The sequence below is a fragment of the Amblyomma americanum genome, chromosome 2 (assembly GCF_052857255.1).
Source record: "Amblyomma americanum isolate KBUSLIRL-KWMA chromosome 2, ASM5285725v1, whole genome shotgun sequence".
In the NCBI taxonomy this organism is placed as follows: Eukaryota; Metazoa; Arthropoda; class Arachnida; order Ixodida; family Ixodidae; genus Amblyomma; species Amblyomma americanum.
In genome coordinates, this window is record NC_135498.1 from 65,842,049 (window position 1) to 65,852,021 (window position 9,973).

General features: G+C 48.6%; 1 non-coding gene across 1 annotated transcript; it reads right to left on the reverse strand.

The window, feature by feature from the left end:
* Nucleotides 1-8,964: 8,964 nt before the first annotated feature.
* TRNAY-GUA (transfer RNA tyrosine (anticodon GUA)) lies at nucleotides 8,965-9,062 on the reverse strand. The gene is given in 2 exon segments: nucleotides 8,965-9,000; nucleotides 9,020-9,062. It is a non-coding gene; the product is annotated as a tRNA-Tyr (tRNA).
* Between the last annotated feature and the right edge of the window lie 911 nt (nucleotides 9,063-9,973).

Below are 9,973 nucleotides of genomic sequence, written 5' to 3' on the forward strand. Positions count from 1 at the left end.
ACCGCTCATCCGCGTGACGGCACACGCGGCTCCGACGCTGGAGCGGACGCGCGGACGCGACGATGGCGAATCGCGAGCCGCACCTGCTGCTCCTCTCCGGTTGCCATGGTAACGGCGCATGCGCACAAATACCCTCTCCCGACCACCGCGAAATGCTTGACTGGCAGCCCCAGTGTAGCTCTCGCTGCAAAAACTACCTGTAACACAAACGAGATCTTAGATGTCTTTTTTAGTGCATGTCAGTACTGTGGGTGGTGTTAAAATGTGTGAAGGCATGAACAAGACCAAAGGAGACGCTACGCCAGGAATGTGAGCTCAAGGTTTCTTTTTGTGACGTCGCGCCTAATTGTTTTCAGCAGGCCGAGGTGAAAAATCGCGCAGCGCAGTTATGAATGCATGCGAAGACAGCAGCGAGGTATGCTTACGAAGTGTTCCAGGAAGATTAAGCGTATTCAACCTTTGGTCTGAGTGGCGTAGATCACGCCATGGTCCCAAGTTCGGCGAGTCTTCACAACAGAGCGTTTCGATATGTACCACCAATTACAGCGATGATGTCACGTGAAACTTTGTATTTATAGATGGCGCGTGGATAACCAGTATAAAGCTGAGATGGTATTGTAGTGTGAGTTGCAATGTGAAGGCAGCAAAATTTCATAGCCTTGTATTTCGCAAAGTTTAATGGCGTGAGGCAAGATTAACGCCATGTGTGACAGCGTTTAGGCGTTTTTGGAGTGCGTTCATGAATTCTTGCTCAATTAAGGCGTCGTGTACGAAGACGTTGTCAGCGAACAACCTCAGTTTAAACAGTGTTGGAAGTCAGGTCATTCATGTGTATTACTAAAAATACAGGAAACAGCCACGCGTCCTGTGTAACACGCGATTTTAGCGTCAAAAAGGAAGAATTATGATTACAAATTTTAATTATTACACTCTTCTCAAGGAGTGCGCTACTTACGTTTAAAAAATTTGTATAGCTACAAGGCCGGACAACTTAAGATTATGTGGTCATGGAAGACACGATCAAAGTCCTTCGAGAAGCCTAAAATGTGAACCAGCCAGGGGGTAGCGGCCACTTATTGTAATAAAACAAGTAAATGTGGTTAACTGGGTTGCGAATGAAAGTAGCTTCCTACGGCCGTGCTGTTGAGGATGGAAGTTGACTGGCTTAGGGTGTTCTTAGTGGTCCCCTGATTTTCCTCAGTGCTATTTTCCAGTCGTCAGGCATGCTAGCAGTGCTGAGAAATTGTGAAAATATAAGTCACAGCATTTTATATTCCAATGATTGAGTATTTTTCTGTCTCTTATTATTGATTTTGTCTTAGGCAAGTAACGCTGACAGAGTAAGTGAGCGAATAAAGTTTGGTATGCCGACGTCTGCATTATTATTCTATTCCTTTCATTGCTTGTGAACAAAAGTGCGTATCCGACTCATGAAGATGAGCTTCACGAGTGCGGAAACTGAAGCGAAATACTCATTTAGAGCGGTGGCACCATTCTCAGGGCTGACCAGCTCACCACTGCGACGTGCTGATTCTGACTAACCTTTTCGTTAGCCTCCAAGCTTAGGCTCCTCTGGTGAGTGTGGAAAATTACGTCTTTTACGTGCTTATGCGGGATAATTGGAGGTCTGCTGAGCATGACTTGGCGGTAGATGTCAAAATTACACATCAGCATCACCCACCAAGACTATTTTCCCCGAGCAGCAGGACACGCTGATTTTGGCTTCCTCAGGCAGCAGCACAAAACAGTTGTCATAGAAAGAAGGCAGCTGTCACTGAATACAAAGAAAGCATGATGTAACTGCGATTATTTTTGTTGTTTCTTTATTGCAGTATAAAAATAATTGCGTAATCGCTTACAATATAATTTCAAAAAAAGTAGGCCAAAAGACAACGTTACTAGTGATATCCGAATTAATGAGCTCAGCATGTGCTCTACCAACGGGCTGCTTGCGAAATGCGGAGGGCGTAGGTTCGGGTCGCACCGGTGGCTTAGTGCTTTTTCCTCTACTCTGTGTGAAATTATTCTCTGCCTAGACGCTTAAACGACTAATTTGTTGCTGTAATCAACACAAACAGGAAAGAAAAATAGTGCATTCCCCTAAATATTTATTTGTGTCAGGCACTGTTTACTTCTTCCGTCTGTATCCTGGCCTGCCCCTCATCTCCTTACGCTCGTCCGTTAAAAAATTGATCGGGTAGTTTCTCGGACATTCCTTAGTGCACTTTGGCTCTTCAATTTTTATGGTGCAAGGGCATTTGTGGCCAAAGAGCGCCATGGCACAAGGTACTTTCGTTTGCTCAAGATGGGGTCTTTGACCCATTTCCCAAGCATCTCACCCTGAATACGCCGAGCACCTGGCCAGGAGAAGCTTGTACTCATGGTTTTAATGCCGTGACATATAAAAACAGAGAGAAAAAAAAAGTCCAAGATCAAAATGAGATCTTGCTAATAATAGCCATGGTAGGCATGGTAGGCACTCAGATTGTGCTGCCAACGCCGCTGTCAGCAATGACCCGTTATTTTATTTGAGAGCATTTACACAATATAAATTGGAATGTGTCATTCTGCGAAAAGGGTTTAATATGCTATACTATATGTTCATAGAAAAAATCACAGCTATCTACACCATTGCGCTTTTCCTAAAATAACTTTACCTATTTTAAAGGAAGCGCGAAAGCCTTGTATGACTCCTGATTCACAAAAATGTGTAAAAGCACGAAACCAATTGTTTGGAATATTTTTTAAATCGAAAAATCTGTCAATCGTAAAACTATCCAAATACTTAAGAATAAATCAGGCTTCAAAAAAAATATGAGCGCACTTAATTCTGCTCACGTGTGCAAATGCGAAAACATGTGTTACCATGGCAGCCGCATTGGTTCGCCGCCACCGCGTTCACACTCATTGTATCACTTTATTTCCTTAATTATTCGCCTTAATTTATCACAGTTTCTCCTCTTTTCTCCTTAATCACCTATTTTGGTTTTTCAAATTTGGCGCCATTGCTGTTTCCCGTCTAGACTACTGTGCCGTCCGACGACTTTTGCTTCTAATTGATTAACAAATTACTCTATGTCCTTGAAGCTTTTTAGTTCAATTAATTATCACTCATCTAACACATTTAAATCCATGTCCTTGAAGCTTTTAGTTCAATTAATTATCACTCATCAAACACATTTAAATCAATTTCAAACTTTATTTCCTCCCTGACTATTTTTCCACTGTTCTTCCATGCACGGTTGTTTTCCCGTCCTCTCACTTTATCGACGTCCACGCTATTTCGACGATTTTCCGGTTCTCTGTTTTAATTAATTAACTATTCATCCCATCACCCTCACAAAATACCCTGTCGATTACTATCGTTCGTTTGATCGTAACTGTTCTGAGAACGACACAACGCCGGTCAACACGGTTTGCGGATACGCACTCGCCGACACAGCCAAATAATGCTTCTCATTAATAAATATGATTGCCGATGTTGCTCGACCTATGCAGATATATCGAAATATGCGGAGTAAGAGCAGTGACATCCTTTTGAGTACTGCGCATGGAGCCAGAGCATTCATCCTAAAGAGCTTTCACGTTCCGTTAAAGGGCCATCTATAGAGAACAAGTTTTTTGCGCGGATTTACGTAAACATTACACGGAAAAATAGAAGATGCTTCTCTTTAAGGATAGAGATGATTTATACTACCCTGGTTGCGCTATATTACTTCTTTCAACCAACAATGGAGGCAGAAGATGTCACTATACTTACATCAAGATGTAAAGTATCTGCCCCGTCTACTGTAACCATTATTGCTGGCTTTGAATGAGTGGACGAGCCGCCGTCCGGTGCGCGGTGAAGCCGGTCGTTGTGATTCAATGCCCTGCGCGCTGCTTGGAGCTCAAGTGGTCACGCTCCTGCCTCGGCCAACGTTGCGGCGGACTGCGAGTTTTTGGGCAGGCCTAGGCACACGCGCAGGTACTTGCGGTGCTGAAGCTCGAGTTTGCTAGAAGAAACCTGAGCTTCAGCACAGCAAGTCCATGCGCGTGTGCCTGGGCCTGCCCAATATCTCGCAGTGCGCCGCAACGTTGGCCGAGGTAGGAGCGTGGCCACTTGAGCTCCAAGCAGCGCGCAGGGCATTTAATCACATCGATGGCTTCACCGCGCACCGGACGGCGGCTCGCTGCTGCAGCGTATGCGCTCGCACCCGCGCTCACGAATGGGCGCGGCGCTGCTCGAGTATGAGCAATTGACACAAGGCCCCCCCCCCCCCCCCCCCCCCCGCCCCCCCTACGGCTCCTGCGCGCCCTGGCCTGCTGCCTCGGAGGTACAGCGAGAGATCGTCGGCATTGCGGGAAAGCGGAGCACACCCCTCTGTGCTGTGCAGCAGCTGGCCAGAGCCGTCATACACGAGGAGCTCCAGGACCATCTCCTCGTGCACACCGACGGCTCAGTGGCCCGTGACAGCTGCTCCCTTGCTGCGGCGGCCACCTTCCCCGCCCTGCGATTGCACAGCCAGCAACACGCAGCCTTCCTGGGCTCCTCCACCACGGCGGAGTTGATGGGGATCCTGCTCGGGCTGGACCTGCTGCTCACCATCGGCCTTCCGTCGCCCAGGAGTGCTCTGCTGTGCGACTCCCGCGCCGCCCTCAGCCGCCTGCAATCTAACGGCCACGGTACCCCACTAGTGCGGGAAATTCGCTCGCGCATCGAGCGCCTCGCGCAGAGAGGTTGTGCCGTGCGTGCACAGTGGGCGCCCGGTCACTGCGGCATCGCCGGCAACGAAGAAGCTGACGACCTCGCGACCGCTGCACAACAACTACCTGCCAGCGATCTGCCCCTTGCGCTGGAGGACGTGGTGCGGCCATTCACGACCATCTCCGAAAGCAGCACCCCGACCCAGGCATCGCGGGAGGTGAGCGCATCGACAGTGTCACCGGCTGACGCGCACTTACACGGTCACAACGTGCACTGATCTTCCGCGCGCGCATCGGCTGCGTGTGGCCCGGGGAACGACGGGTGCGTCACGGAATCGCGACGAGTGATGTGTGTGACGGATGCGGTGCAGTGGAAACACTAGAACACCTGCTCCTTAGTGTGCCGCGTTCGCCGATGATCGTCGCGATATGCTCGCGGCCCATAGGTCGCAGGGCACACTACCAGACTCCATCAAGACGCTATTGTGGCTGCCCGCAGGGCAGTGCGCGCACTCGTGTGCGAACTTAGGTGAACCTCTGTGCATTCCTCGAACACACGGGCTTGACGTCCCGTCTGTTCTCCGCCAGGTAGTTACACGCAGTGACCGAACGCTCCGCGAGTTCTACCTTGAACGATTAATAACTGGACGCCCCACTCCAGTTGTAACCAACACAGTGCTGTGCGCATGCGTGATTTAATTCCTCTAAAATGAACTAATCACGCGCACAACCTGGACACATTTCTTATTGTGTAAATAGTTTGTACATATTGCTTCTCCCCCTATCCTTTCTTCCTGTCCCCTCACCACTTTCATTTCATTTCTCCATTCTGCCTACTATCCTTTATTTCCGCTGCCCCAGCTCAGGTGCTTCAGTATAGATGGCAGATGCCGGGGCTAGCAAAAATCTTTTCTTTCCCTTTTACTATTATTCTTAATAAAACCACTAGCACCACCATGAGTGGGGTGTTTTTTACTGTATAGCAATTCCTGCCGCCATCATGGATTTCGCCGATGGGAGCGCGAAGACAGGGCCGGGTGGTATAAAACCTCTGTCGGTTTTGAGAAAAATTGCTGGTGGTTTAGCTCTGGTTAACCGTGGTCCAAAGCAAAAAGCTGCATCTCCCTGGCTGCATTTGTGGTCGAGCGACTGGCGGTTTCCATAAACGCGGCTCGGGTGTCCACCGAGATATGTAAGACAGGCGTAATTTCCTTTCCTTAAAACCGATTTTCATTTCAATATTATTATTATCAACCCTTACGGGCGCGTTTCGGGTGTCGGTTTCACCTAGCGTTCCCGTTGAACGCACCAAAATGCACCGGCGTTTTATGTAGAACCCACTTCCATGACCTGCGCATGCGATGCCAGCAGAACCGGAGGTCAAGGTAAAATGTGAAAGGTTAAAAGTCAAAGGGCAAAATTCAAAGGTCAAAGTGAAAGTCGAGATAGATTGTGTAACAGCCGCTGGTGTCGCTGCTGTAGCTGACGTCATGTGTCGAACCTGGCTACCACCAGTTATGCTCATGGTTTGACCTCTATCTACATTAAATGTGAAACTTGCGGCCACCGTGACCTCTAGCTACATTCTAGGACTTGCGGCCCCGGTGACAGCTCCAAAAGCTGGCGTAGTGAAGCTTTGTGCTTCAAGAAATGAGGAGCCTGAAAAAGACTACGCCCAACGTGGGGCTCGAACCCACAACCCTGATAATAAGAGTCTCATGCTCTATCGACCGAGCTAGCCGGGTGACTCTTCATAGAATAGAATAGCTTCATAGCTAGCCGGGCGAAGATGTTGCGACTGGTCAAGTGACATCTTATCACTAAGAAACAGACAAATCAAAGAAGTGTGGCTAGGAATATGACTGGATTACAGCTATCGCAACAACAGCTGTGCTTGGAATTCCTCGAGATTAAACTATATTTCATGGAAAATGACTGGATACTGCGATGTTGAACTTTATGACATGATGACCAGGCCTGGAATGTCTATCGGAAGTTATAGCTTGCAGAAAACATTTTAGCGCAGACTTATGACATAGACGAGCCCAGGCGCGTTCGTACACTCCCGGCTGGTGCGGTAACATGTCGGCCAAATCACTCCAGCTGTCTCCCACCACGAATGACGTGAACCGTCAAAACATGGCGTTTTAAAAAAAACCGCGCCCAACGTGGGGCTCGAGCCCACTAACCAGAAATTAAGAGTCTCATGCTGGACCGACTGAGCTAGCCGCCGGGAACGGCCGAGGCGGCAGAGTAGCATCGGTTGGCTGCACGGTTAGGCGGCAATTCTTTTGGAGCTTTGTCATGGGGTGTGGCAGAGTTCATTGGCCGATATTATAGCGGCCGCCACAGAGTAGTGCTACAGCTGCAACCTCGCCGAGCAAGCGTGTGCAGCACCTGGAGCTGAGCCACCGGAAACCTAGAACGGAGACGCGAAGTAGCGTAGAAAACGAAGAAAAGCGTCTTGTCGGTAGCTCGATGAGGTAACTAACCTGGCGCTGGCGTGCACTCCGACGTCTCGAGAGTCCACACTTCGCGCTGACTTGGATTAAGATCGCGGGTGTACCGACTCGGCTGGATGAAACAAGCAGCGCTGCCGCGTCCACGTTAGCACCCCTAAAGATTGCTTCAGGGAGAAATGCGCCTCCAGTTTGCATGCGATGTTCGTCCCAGACGAAGGATTACTCTGGCGGTTGAAGAAACAACTGATCGCGACCGATGACGAAATCCTCTGGCACAGATGCTTCGAGAAGCATGGTTGCGACTTTCTGCGTGTCAGCGAGCTAAGTGGTTCAACCAGCAATCTTGTTGAAAGGTTACGAAGGAAATTAATTGAGGCAAAGAGCCTACATGTAGAAACATTTTTACGCAACTAGTTTCCAAAGTGCAGGATGATGCTTGATGCAACCATTGTTGCTACCTTCTAAAGACGTTAATCAAGTGCGTCATCCTTTGTTGAAAGCCAGTGCTAAGTCAACAAACGCTTCATTCATTCTCACACTTATGAATCTAGATTACAATGATTTACTTTCTCAGCAAACGCTGTGGATCAGTGGTTATGGCACTCGGCAGCTGACCCGAAAGAGGCGGGCTCGATCCCGGCTACAGCAATCGCAATTCGACTCCATCGAAATGAAAGCAGCCCGTGTGCTGTGCGATGTCAGGGCATGATACAGCATCCCAGATGGTCGATATTATCCGCATCCCTTCACTACAGCGTCTCTCACAACCTGAGTCGCTTTGGGACGTTTAACCCCTTAAACCAAACCAAACCAAAGTCAAGACATTCTTTCTTTAATTCACCCAAGAAACAAACCAGACACATACTTGTTTTCGTTTCAGCTGCAAGATCGAAGTACTGTGAGCTTGGTAACAAAAATGTTACATCACACGGTTACGATGATGATATCGTCGAATTTTACCAATGGCGCGTCACTATTTCAGATACTCCTGCTATATGAGGTATATCAAAAGAATTTCCTGTAGTGTTGCCGAATAATTCAGCTGTCAGTTCACTTTAAACGCAAAGAGCTCTAGCGAAGGCGTAGTTTTCGCTTTGACACACTGACTTCTTTCCTTAACTCCCTCGCCTTTAACCTTGCCTTTATGTACTCGGCAGCCATGCAGAAAGTCGCTTCATAAAAATGTATACTGCTACGCGGCGCAACACGGCGCTCTTACCTTTATGGGAAAGGGCAGCGCCAAAAGAGCCTCAACAGCAGTCCGACATTTGAAAACGCCCGTTACTCCAAGACATAACAATTAGCTGACAACGTTACACTGCGCCATTTTTAGTTTACGATAATTTGTGAGTAAGGTGAACACCGTGCTACTGATTCGCTTTTCGTGATTTCTACATCTGCAGAGCGTTTGAGATTAGCGTTACTGCGTATACATATATACAGCTGCCTTCTGCAGCTACCATTGCACGTGTTCCGCGACTTTTATTTGTTGAAAGCTTAAGCTTGCGCTACTTGAGTACTGCACAGTTACCGCACGGGGAACTAACTACGCATGAGAGTGGCACCCATGCTCAACCAGCTTTCTCTGATAGATCTAAAGGCAACGTTCGCTAAGGGTGCTCAATATACAATATTCGCCGTTAAGGACTATGAAAGCTGCGCAGTTTTGTTTCCCAAGCTGAATATCGCACCCTAACGCAAATCTAGAATACTTTAGTAAAAGTTTTAATATGATGACTGTAATAACTGAGGAAGGTTATCAGCTCTTGTTCACTGCGCAAGGATACTCTCAGCTGGTGGGGGAAGGGGAAATTCCTCCGTCCAGCCGGATTCGAACCAGCGACCTATGGATGACCATAGTGCAAAGCCTCCTACAGTCCACCGCTCTACCAACTGAGCTATCGACATGGACGGAGGCAAACTCTGCTTCTTTTCGTTAAGTGCGTCGTGTGCAGCCCTTGCAGGAAATGCCAACGCGGCAGCGTATCGCGTTACTTTTGACGGGGCAATGGCCTCGAGGGGCCTGCGCCGCTATCCACTTTCCTCGCTTTGCGCTCTAAGTGTTTTCTTGTCTCGTTTCATTTTACTGCAAATGTGAATGTTTTAGAGAAAAGGAAACGCGCCACAACTGCTGCCTCATTCTCGCTGGACAATAGCCAGCCAATGAAGGCATTGATAAAGGAGAGGGTAGAAAGAGATAGAGGTGCCATATTCGTGGTTGCCGATTATTTTCCACCGCCCAGGTTTCTCAACTTCGTTTGTATTTTGCATTTTGTGTCCGTTTAAATGCGGCCGTCGCGACAGGGCTTAGTTTTGAAGCGAAAAGCTTCACTAGGCTCGTCAACACCGGGCATCGCGAGAGCCACACTACAGATTTGCCACAGCTACGCATGCGCGAACCCGAGTGACGTCACGCGGAGAGCAGGTGGTCGCTGCTGCCGCAGCCGTCGTAGCCACCGCGCGCTGACTCCGTCGTGTGACCTAAATCTCGAGCATCGCCACGAAGCTTTTCGCTTCGAGATATCCAGGCTTAACAATTTAGCTAAGCCTCAGTCCGTCGTGTGACCTAAATCTCGAGCATCGCCACGAAGCTTTTCGCTTCGAGATATCCAGGCTTAACAATTTAGCTAAGCCTCAGCCCAACTTTTTCTTTGCACTAATGCGATCACTAGAGAGAGAGAGAGAGAGAGAGAGAGAGAGAGATAAAACTTTTATTGTAATGCGGGAAGGTTGGTCGAGCAACTTGGGTGGCACCCCTAGTCCAAGGCGCCACTGGCTTTCGCTGACTGACGGACTTGCTGAACCAACTTTAGTTGCTGATCCGG